This window comes from Microtus ochrogaster, unplaced genomic scaffold (genome assembly GCF_000317375.1).
Source record: "Microtus ochrogaster isolate Prairie Vole_2 unplaced genomic scaffold, MicOch1.0 UNK115, whole genome shotgun sequence".
In the NCBI taxonomy this organism is placed as follows: Eukaryota; Metazoa; Chordata; class Mammalia; order Rodentia; family Cricetidae; genus Microtus; species Microtus ochrogaster.
In genome coordinates this window covers 867,495-878,952 of record NW_004949213.1, presented here as the reverse complement: position 1 = coordinate 878,952, position 11,458 = coordinate 867,495, and the positions used below count along the sequence as shown (strand labels likewise).

At 39.2% G+C, this 11,458-nt stretch overlaps 1 protein-coding gene across 1 annotated transcript in view; it reads right to left on the bottom strand.

Moving 5' to 3' along the window:
• The window catches only part of LOC101986452 (zinc finger protein 60), a 23,292-nt gene that overhangs the window by 4,506 nt on the left and 7,328 nt on the right, over nt 1-11,458 (bottom strand).

The following is an 11,458-nucleotide window of genomic DNA, read 5'->3' as shown; positions in this document are numbered from 1 at the left end:
GAAGAAGGAGAAGAGAAGAAGAGGAGACAGAGAAGGGCCCGAGAGAGAGACATGTGCGCACCAAGAGGGGACAGACAGAATCTAAGATGATGGGAGGGGAGGGCAGGGGTCAACGGGAGTGGGCATGGCTTGCCTCTTAAAGAGATGAAAACCATAACATCAGGAACACCTGTCTTTTGAATAATTGCTGTCAATTCTGTAGAAATCTAGTGAGGCCATGGATTTTCCCCTTCCATAATGGAATTCATCCCAAAACATCCCAGCAGTGTATAAATCACTCTTTAAATATGACTTTTACTGTATTAGTAATTGGGTGATCTTGCCTCACACTGTGGGGCCCTGTTGTGAGAGCACTCGCTAGGTAACTCCTTTGTTCTCACAGTCAGGTCTACATAAAGCTGATCCCCCACAATTAAAAATTTGACAGGACATTGGACAAGGAAGAGACCCCTGCTATGGACTACATGGAAACTTCAAAGGGACAGGCATTGAGCAGGGGAGATAGCATGTCTACCCTTACTGATTAACAGGGCTGGGTGGCCCTAAAATCTCCAACAGCCATCTCAGGAGAGTGTACCCTGCGGGCCTTTGCTCTAACCTAACAAGTTATTAATATTCTGTACTTACCTTCATCTCAGTATCAATGACACAAAGCTTTAGTTTAGAAAATTAACTGTCTGAGCCTTTACCCACAGAAATACAGGAAAAAAAGCTTAGATCACTAAACCAGCCCCAGAGAAAGAAATTCCTTCTCATCTGGGTACCAGAAGATACAACAATCCCATAGCACCCTGTTGATTAGGGGAAGGAGCAGCAGTGCCATCATCTTTCCTCCTGTGGTTTTATGCTGGTTGCCATGGCTGCCATGGCTACCACAAAAATGCTGTGTTCCCAGCTGCCAGGGAAGGAAGCAGAAGTGCTCAGAAAGTGCAACAGCACTGCTGCATTTTCCTCTACAATTATGGATCACAAGCTTCTAACTTATCTAGTCACCCTAAGAAATGTAGTTAACACACACACACACACACACACACAAACCCTTTGTCTTCTTAGAATTCTGTACTGATTTAATCCTTCCGGTATCTACAGGGGAGCTTCACACTCACGTCCCCTCTGTGACAGTAGACAACTAGCGCCTATTTTCTCCATCTTGCTTGCCCTTCGGAATGAATGCTTGGTATCATTGTTATTTATTAGAGAATTGTTAACTATGTCTGTGTGAGTACATAAACTGGAGACCTTGTAGGATGGGAAAGAACAAAAAAGAGGAACATCAAAAGAGAATAACAAGAAACATGAAGGGGAACATCAAGAGAGCATTTGGAGAGAGCACTGAAGAGCGCATAGGAAGAATAAATAGAACTTGATAAAAAGACTTATGTGAGTTAATTTTTTTTTTACCCTCAGAGCATTTTAGTTTTCACCTTATGGCATACCAATGTGGGGCTGACCAGATCTACTTAAAAGCCTGAGGAAACTTGGGAACTTATTCTAGAATAAAAAAAGAATAGAGTTAAACATGGCTTCTTAATAGCAGCATTTTTTTTTTTTTTGGTTTTTCGAGACAGGGTTTCTCTGTGGCTTTGGAGCCTGTCCTGGAACTAGCTCTGTAGACCAGGCTGGTCTTGAACTCACAGAGATCCACCTGCCTCTGCCTCCCGAGTGCTGGGATTAAAGGCGTGCGCCACCAGCAGCATTTTCTTGAATGGGCTCGGCTTGTTAACTCTCATTTAAGAGAGGCTTCCTGATTCAGTGTTAGCTGCAAAACCTTTGCAGCCCTTTTAAGAGGCTCTGCCACAAAACACTTAAATGATGTTTATGAATAGCCTACAGCATGCTTGTTGGTGGCGTCATGGACTGTGAACTGCCACAGAGTTGTGGCAATAAACACAGTTCCAGCTGGTACCTTTGCCACGAGGCTGGAATCTCAGAAAGCTAAAGAATGGGCTGAATCCAGCTGTCAAAGCCATGGCTTTAATCCTAGCCATATTGCTTAGCAAATTAAAGACTCATATGATCGGAAAAATTGAGATCCAAAGATGATGAAAACCTCTAAATGGTTTACAATGTGTTAAAAATATATGCAGGCTTTGGAGAGAAAAGAAAAAGGTTAAAGTCCTTAAAATAAAAAAGAAAGAAAGTAATTGGGTGTGGTGGCACACACCTTTAATCCCAACACTTGGGAGGCAGAGGTAGATAGATTTTTGTGAGTTCAAGGTGTGGTGGTATACACCTTTACTCCCAGCACTTGGGAGGTAGAGGCAAGCAGATCTCTGTGGATTCAAGAACAACCTGGTCTACAGAGTGAATTCCAGGATAGCCAAACATACAGAGAAACCCTGTCTCGAAAAGCCAAAAATTAAAAGTAAATAGAAAAGAAATAGAGTTTAAAATAAAACCATATAAAAATGGAAAATACACAGAGTGTCTGGATACTGTACACTATTGTTTTGTCTTTGAATTTCCTGACTGCTGAGGAAGGAAAAACAGCTGCTACAAGACATTTGATTATAAATGCTGCTGGATTAATCCAAGAAAGGCATTTTGAAAATACCTTGACTTCACAATTGAAGTCAAAAGGTATGTTACTTTGGAGAAGAGATTTTGCTTTTGTTTCCACAGGAAATTATTCATAGAATCTCATAGAGAAGCTATGGATTCATCCTAAGTTAAGAAAAATCAGGTTTGATCAAGGAAGACCACCTGAGAAATCTCCAGTAGGAACAGATGGCCCAGATGTCTTGAGTTCTACATCCAGAACAGATTCAAGACTGCTGCCTGAGATGATCAAGCCTCACAGGATACTCCAGTCATGACTTGATCATAATTCTAAATTTTCTTTAGGTCCTCATAAGATTATCAGTGCCCCCAACCAGCAGGAAGTAGCCTGGAAAACTATGCCCACATTCCAAATAAATGGACTATGGATATTTTCATTTGTTTAGAAAGTTGGTTACAAGTTGTTATGGATAATGGTCAAGAGAAAAGCTAAACAAAGGATATTAGATTCAGAGTTCTTGTTTTTTTGTTTAAATGGGGGAGTGCTGTGGGACAATGGTTTGTACCCTGTCAATTGTATTTTAATAAAATGCTGATTGGACAGTAGCCAGGCAGAAAGTATAGGCAGGACAACCAGGCAGGAAGCAGAGGCTGTGCAAAGAGAACAGGAGAATTCTGGAAAAGGAAAGCTCATTCTGTCGTTGTGACCCAGCCACAGAAGAAGCAAGATGTGACTGCCTTGCTGAATAAGGTACTGAGCTGTGTGGCCAACATAGACATGAATAATGGGCTAATATATGTTATAAGAAATAGTTAAAAGAAGTCTGAGCTACTAGGCCAGTCAGTTTATAACTAATATAGACCTCTGTTGATTTCTTTGGGACTTAACAACTGCAGGAACCGAGCAGGAGAGAAACCTCAGACAACAACCTTCTATAGCGGTCCTTCTGAATCCTAAGAGGTTTAAGGGGGGTTGGTGCCTCAACATAAATCTCAATGGACAGGGTTTTTCGGTAGCTCTGGCAGTCCTGGAACTTGTTCTGGAGACCAAGCTTGTATAGCTACTATGGAAATCCATGTGCTGGTTCCTCAGGAAGATGAGAATCAATCTACCTCAAGATCCAGCTATACCACTCTTAAGCATATACCCAAAAGACAGTTCATCCTACCAGAGGCACTAGATCAACCATGTTCATTGTTGGCTCTATTCATAATAGCCAGAAATTGGAAACAACCTAGATAGAAGAATGAATAATGAAAACGTGGTACATTTATACAATGGATTATTACTCAGCTCATAAAAAATTAAATCATGAAACTTGCAGATAAAAGGGTGGCACTATAAAAATATTATCCTGAGTGAGGTATCCAAGACCCAGAAAGACAAATATGGTATGTATTCACTTATATGTAGATATTAGTGGTTAAATCAATGATCCCCAAGCTACAAGTTACAGAACTACAGGTGTTAGATATAGAGTAAAATACTGAGGGAACATATAGATCTCATTATAAAAAGGAAACAGAATAGATAATCACAGATTATCTATTCAGAAGGTGGCCTGCAATGGAAAGATCAAGTGAAGAATACAGGAAAAGGGAAAAAATACAGAGAAAGTCAGCTAAAATCAAGAGCCATTTGAGAATGTAGCATGGAAATTTAATACAACAGAATCTTTTTCCTTAAATATATACATATATGAAGATGATATAACTGAAATTCCAAAGAATGGGGGAAGAGAGACCCACCTGACCATCTCAACACCATTGTTTGATTACATTTAATCAAGTTGTTGGCCAAAGGTGCACCATGGAAACCTTCAAACAACCCAAGCCACTGCCAAGACTGTAGATTCTTCTCCACAAAAAGACAGCAAGGCCCACAGCTAAAGACAACACTTACTCAATTCACTGAACATAGAGAGTCAAACTGGTGCCTACATAGAGCCTTCACCCTCTTTTCTCGTGTCTTTGGTTCAGTGTTGTCGAATAATCTCTTTGTGAAAGCTGAACATGCAGTAGCTAGGCAGGGCAGAGAGGATGATGAGGAGACATGAAGAAACATGAGGGAATGCAGAGCAAGCAGGATGGGCACTACAGAGATAAGTAATAAAGACATGAGACAGAAAGTAAATTCAGAGAAATAGGCTCATTTAAGTTGTAAGAACTGGTTAGAAACAAGAATAAGCTACTGGTTGAGCTTTCAAAATTAATAAGAAGTCTCTGTGTGGTTATTTGGGAGCTGGCAGGTGGGAAAGAGGAAAACACTACAAATTATGTCAAACATACAAACATAGGCCCTGAGAAAGCAAAAAAAAGTCTGGACAAAGCCAGATGTAGCTTCCTACTCCTACAGTCTCTCAGGTAGGCTAGTTCTCAGTGATGTACAGAAACATATCTACCAATCACTGCCTGGAGGCTGGAGTCAGCCACCAGTGCCATGTGCTGCACAGCATGCAATCAGAGAATGCTAGAGGGGCTCAGTAAAGATAATCCAAATGGAAAAAAGACTCTAAACAGGTTATAGTGTGTGTTTAAAAAAAATGTCCACAGCATAAAAAGAAAAAGGGTATGGACAGTCATAGAAAAAATTGTTTATAAATAAGATAAAGTATAAAGGAGAAAATAATATAAAAAGAATAAGCCATGTAGAGATGGGAAATACACAGGGGTCTGGATCATATATGGTGTTATATTGATTTTAAATTGTTTGATTACTGATGAGAAAACGATAGCTGCTCAGAGGCATTGAATTATAAAAACCACTAAATTAAACCAATCTATATATTTTTAAAATGTCTTTACTTCAAAATGGAAGTCAAAAATATGTTACATTGGGGAAGAGGTTATGCCTTTGTTTATACAGAAAATGAAATGCTGTGGATTCTTTCTTGATAGAGATCAGATTTGATCAGGGGAGACTCCCTGACAATTCTGGATACAGACATAAAAAAAACCTAGAAAAACTACAAGATAGGTGACATATATTTCACCTACTCAAAAAACAAAAATCATCTTTGGCTGGTTTGTGTACAACACACAATCCATACTTGTGTTAATGCTTCAAGGCTGCTGGTTGAGACTATTCAAGCCAGAACTTGACCATCATCCTAATTTTCTCAGAGTCCCCCAGAAATACCAATGCCATCAGACAACAAGAAGCAACCTAAAGAATGCATAAGTACAATGGATGGTTTTTGGCCAATTGGTGGGTTATGAATACTTGTCATTGTTTGGGGGGGTTGGTTACAAGCTGTTATTGGTAATGGTCAGGAAAAAAAGTTGAACAAAGAAAATTAGATTCAGGGAACTTGTTCTGAAAAGAAAAGGGGGGGATAAAAAATTACAAGAGACAATGCAAGCTGGTATAGCCCCTTTAGATGTCAGTGTGATGATTTCTCAGAAAATTAGGAAACAACCTTCCTCAAGACCCAGTAATACCACTTTTGGGTATATATTCAAAGGATGCTGAATTGTGTCACAAGGACATATGCTAAACTACGTTCAGAGCACCATTATTTGTCATATCCAGAAACTAGAAACAACCTAAATGCCCCTCGACTGAAGAATGGATAAAGAAAATGTGGTACATTTATACAATGGAGCACTACGCAGCAGAAAAAATAATGACATCTTGAAATTTGCAGACAAATGGATGGAGTAGAAAACATTATTTTGAGTGAGGTAACCCTCAATATACAGAAAGACAATTGTCACATGTACTCACTCATAAGTGATTTTTAAACATAAAGCAAAGAAAACCAGCCCATAAATCACAATCCCAGAGAACCTAGACAACAATGAGGACCCTAAGAGAGACATACATAGATATAATCTACATGGGAAGTAGAAAAAGACAAGGTCTCCTGAGTAAACTGGGTGCATGGGAACTTTGGGAGAGGGTTGAAGGGAAGAAAAAGAGGCAGGGAGGGGAGTAGAAAAAAAAGTAGAGCTCAATAAAAACAATAATAATAATTTAAAAATTATAAGAGAAAATAACAGATAATTGGATCTACTTTAAACTAAAGCAACTATTAGTCTCTAACATTTTACTTTGGTATGGATTTCTGTATACTGATACAAATTTAAGGTTATTTTTGTTATGCTTTATATATGCTTCTATTCTTATTTAAGGTATTATAACTGTGTGCTCAATTAAAAATGTAAAGTTTTAGTCCTTGAAAGCTACTTAGGGTAATAAACACAGGTTAATAGTCAACTATAATTATCAAAATTTTAGTCATGTTAGGTGTGCGTTCAACATCATACAGAGATATAGTTTAGATAGGTGATTTTAAAATATTTCAAAGATCTACAGAATATGGCATTTAAAATGTTTTAATAACATATAATGTTTCTTGACAGTGAGAAATGTTTGTTCCTTGCAGTACCAATATACTTCATGAAAGGATTATGGGCATAGAAGAACCTCCAAATGGAGTTTGCTTTCTTTGTACCAAAAGCTAGATATTTGAACAAGAAACTGCCCTTGCTTCAACTGCTGACAACATCCTATTCAAATTGAACAAGCAAGAAACAAAAGCGCAACTGCCAAACTTTGCCAAGATAGAGTAGGAGAGTCTTTCAAAATTCCTGCTTCACAGAAAAGTCTATCAGATATTTTAGGCCCAATCTACAGAGGAACCTGGGTGAAAGTCCAGACAGCCAGCTGTTTCTGTCATTTCTTATTGTTTTGGAAGTTGCTTGTTCTACACTTCCTGTTTACTCAGGTAATATATCCTTCCCAGGTCTTTAATGGTGTTGTAGACTAGACAGCTATAGTTAAAGTTTTCATGCTTCATGACAGAAAGTAAATTAGTACAAAACTCTGGATTCATCAAAGAAGAATAGTAAATAAAGTATTTTCTCTGAATTTGCTGACTACAATTGACAAACACTCTGAATGTAATTCTTACTTGATAATTATTCTTGTTATATATACTTTCATTTTGTTGAAGTTAATATCTTTCCATTCTGTTTAGACAAAACCTGATACCTGTTCTTATTGTATATCATTTTACTATACTATGATAGAGTTAAAAATCTTAACTTTTTAGACAAAAAAAGGGGGAAATGTTGTTAAATAATCTTTTTGTACACTGTGAATATTTGTCACTCAGATGGGCTTAATAAAAAGCTAAACTGTCAGCTTTTTATTTTATCTACATATACAGATTACATAAAGGTAAAATAAAAAGCTAGGAGAGATTTTTTAGAACAGAGAGGACACTGAGAAGAAAATGGAGATGCCAAGAGAAGTAAGGAGATGCAGAGCAAGCAAGATGGGCACTAAAGAGATGAGGGGATAAAGACATGAGGCAGAAAGTAAATTAATAGAAATGGGTTAAGATCAGTTATAACAGCTAGTTAGAAATAAGCCTAAGCTATCAGTCAAGCTTTCATAAATAATAAGTCTCCATGTAGTTATTTGGGAGCTGGCACAGGACAGAGAAAGACTTGCTACAGTATAGGAAGATGTTCTGCACACTAATAAACTAAGAACAGCAGGACATGGTGGAGCATGCCGTTAGTCCCAGCAGTTGGAGGCAGAGGTAGGTGGATCTCTAAGTTTGAGGCCAGTCTGGTCTACAAAGTGAGTGCCAGGACAGCCAGGGCTACACAAAAAAATCCTGTCTCAAAAAAAGTGAGAGAAACAAAATCAAGTCAGACACAAGCCCCTGGAATGACAATAATGTCCTGCTTGAAACATATGCTAGGGCCATGGTAACACAAAGCTTGTGGGAGTAACCAACCAATATATGATTTGACTTAAGGGTCATTCCATGAGATAGAACCCATTCCCAACACTGGATGACTGATCAAAACCTGAGACTAAACAGAAAAGGGATCCAGAATAAAATCAAATACTACTGTTCTAAAACACACACACACACACACACACACACACACACACACACACACACAGAGAGAGAGAGAGAGAGAGAGAGAGAGAGAGAGAGAGAGAGAGCAATAAAATACCTCCTAATGGCATTCTGCTACATTTATAGATCAGTGCCTTGCTCAGACGTCATAAGAGGAACTTCCTTCTGCAGCAACTAAGAACAAAAACAGAGAACCACAGCCAAATACTATGTACAGAATGAGAGATCTTGGGATACTCAGCCCTAAAAGGGATGTTTCCATCAAATCTCTCCCTTCACATTCAAAGAACCCTGTGAAAGAGGAGGTGGAAAGAAACAATGTAAAATCAGAGGGATGGAAGACATCAAGAAAATAAGACCCTCTGTGTCAAAATGATCAATGTTCTTTTGATCTCACAGAGACTGAGCAGCATGCCCAAGGCCTGCACCACCCATCCTGCACCAGGTCCTGTACATAAACTGAATGTGGCCTCCCATTTAGTGTGCACATGGGATTCATGCGTGTGTAAACAATGGGGTCTCTATTTCTTGTGCCTTCTCTTGGGCTCTTTTCCTCTGGTTTTGTTGTTGTTGTTGTTGTTGTTGTTGTTGTTGTTGTTGTTAGAGTCTAATATGTCAGTTTTTGTTTTAACGTATTGCACCTTAGAAGCATGTTTGTTCTCCAAGGACAAAGAGTAAGGAAGTAGATCCAGAGAGAAGGGGATGAAGGGAGAAACAGGGGGGATCAGAGGGAAGACAATCAATAATAAGGATATATTATATAGGGAAAATTATTCTCAATAAAAGAGGACAAAAATAAGACTAAGGAAACCTAATAATAAATAAACTCAAGAAGTTTGACACAGAAATGTCCAGAACACTAAAATCAAACAAAAATGTCAATAATCAAAATGGGAAAAACCATAAAGAAAACTGTACTTCCAGCAGTCCTCCTGAGATAATAATTTTCTTAGGGTGATAGTAACAGGTTGTTTACATTACCGAGGACTAATGGAAGGTTGTTAATGGATAATATCCTGCCAGCAGATACAAGAAATCCTTAGAATATTAGTGACTTACGTTCAAACAGTCCAACAAAAAGTTTTAAACATGTAGTTGTAGACATAAACACAGCACACAAAGACAAATATTACCAATTAGTATACTTAGGTAATATTTAAAAGCTGTTCTAATGGAGGTGATTGCTGCTGTAATTTGGTTGGGTTTATTATTTTTTTGTTTTTAATGATTCACTTATTTTCATTTTACGTGTTTCTGAGAGTGTCTCCATGTATGTATGTGTACCATTTGCTTGCCTGGTCCCCAAGGAAGCCAAAAGAGAACCTCAGATTCTTTGAAATGGACCTATAGGTAGTTGAAAGCCTCCACATGGGTTAGAGAAACGATGTGGGTATTAGAAAAGAAACCTGTGTCCTCTGTTGTTGTCTGTGGTTTCTGCCCTGCCCAGTTCCCGCAGTTGTTAAGTCCCAAAGAAATCACACAGAGTTCAACATTAGTTATAAAACTGATTGGCCCATTAGCTCAGGCTTCTTATTAACTCTTGTAATGTATATTAGCCGATTATACTTGTCTATGTTAGCCACATAGCTCAGTACCTTTTTCAGTGAGGCAGTCTCATCTTGCTTCCTCTGTGGCTGGGCCAGGACTGTGTGGACCAAGCTTTCCTCTTCCCAGAATTCTCCTGTTCTCATTGACCCGCCTCTACTCCCTGTCTGGTTGTCCCACCTATACTTCCTGCCTGGCTTCTGACCAATCAGCATTTAAAATATAATTGACAGAATACAGGCCACTGTCCCACACCACTCTGTAACATCAGCAAGTGCTCTAAATGACTATACCATCTCTCCAGTCCCTCTATGTTTTGAGATGGTCTCATGTCACCTAGGCTGCCCTCAAACTCAGTATGTAACAAAGGACAACCTTAAAGTTCTGATCTTCCGGCTTCCACCTCCAAAACCCTGGAATTACAGATATGTGCCCTGTACTAATCAGGGTTCTCTAGAGGAACAGAACTGCTCATTCTACATTCACAGAATTTATGCAAGTGGGTGATGGGCTGACACCCAGCTAGTTCAACAATGGGTGTCTAATAGCAGAAAGTCCAAGAATCCAGCAGCTGTTCCCTCCACAATGCATGTCTCCGCTGATGTGCAGTCCATGCTAGGATCTGAAGAAGTAGGCTCTCATGCCAATGAAGGAAAGGACTTGCCAGCAGAGTGAGGGGAAGCAGACAAGAATTTCCTTCTTCCACATCCATTTTACAGGATGGCACCAAAAGGCATCCAGTGGCCCAGATTTAAGGTGGGTCTTACCTCCTCAAAAGATCTGGATTAAAGGTGGGTCTTCCTACTTCAAATGACTTAACTAAGAAAAATGTCTCACAGGTGTACCCAGATGTTTGGATTTTGGTTAGTTCCAGATGTAATCAAGTTGACAACCCAAAAGAGACATCACAGCCCCCATGCCAAGCTATGTAGAAGGCTGTGTTGTGTGTGTGTGCTCACATGTTTCACTGGCTTGTTCATCTACTCTTTTGGAGTCGGGGTCTCTCTTTTACTTGGAGCTTGCCAAGTAAACTAGGCTAAATGTTAGCAAGACAAGGGATCTGCCTTTTCCACATCTTCAGTGCAATAATAAAAACCATAGGCTACAACCATCATACCTTGTTTAGAGAGACTATGAAGACCTGCAATTAACATATTTGGCATTCCTCACTATGTTACTGCATTTACTTGTGTTCAAATTGTCTTATCATTGGATCAGTGGCTAAGAACACTGACTGCTCTTTTGGAGGACCTGGGTTTGATAGCAGTTATAGTATTGACCTGTAACTCCAGTCCCAGACGATCTGACACTCCTTTACAGCCTCTTTGGGTACCTGTAGACACACATACACACATACATACATACACACATACACACACACACACACACACACACACATAGATTTAAAATGATAGAAAAAGGGTAACTGCTCCAGTACAAGGGAAGAGGGGAGAACAACCTAGACTCATGAACTAGCAGCCCCTGTGGCGGCTTTTGCTATGACCTTGACTTCCTTCCCAGGTCTCAGGCAC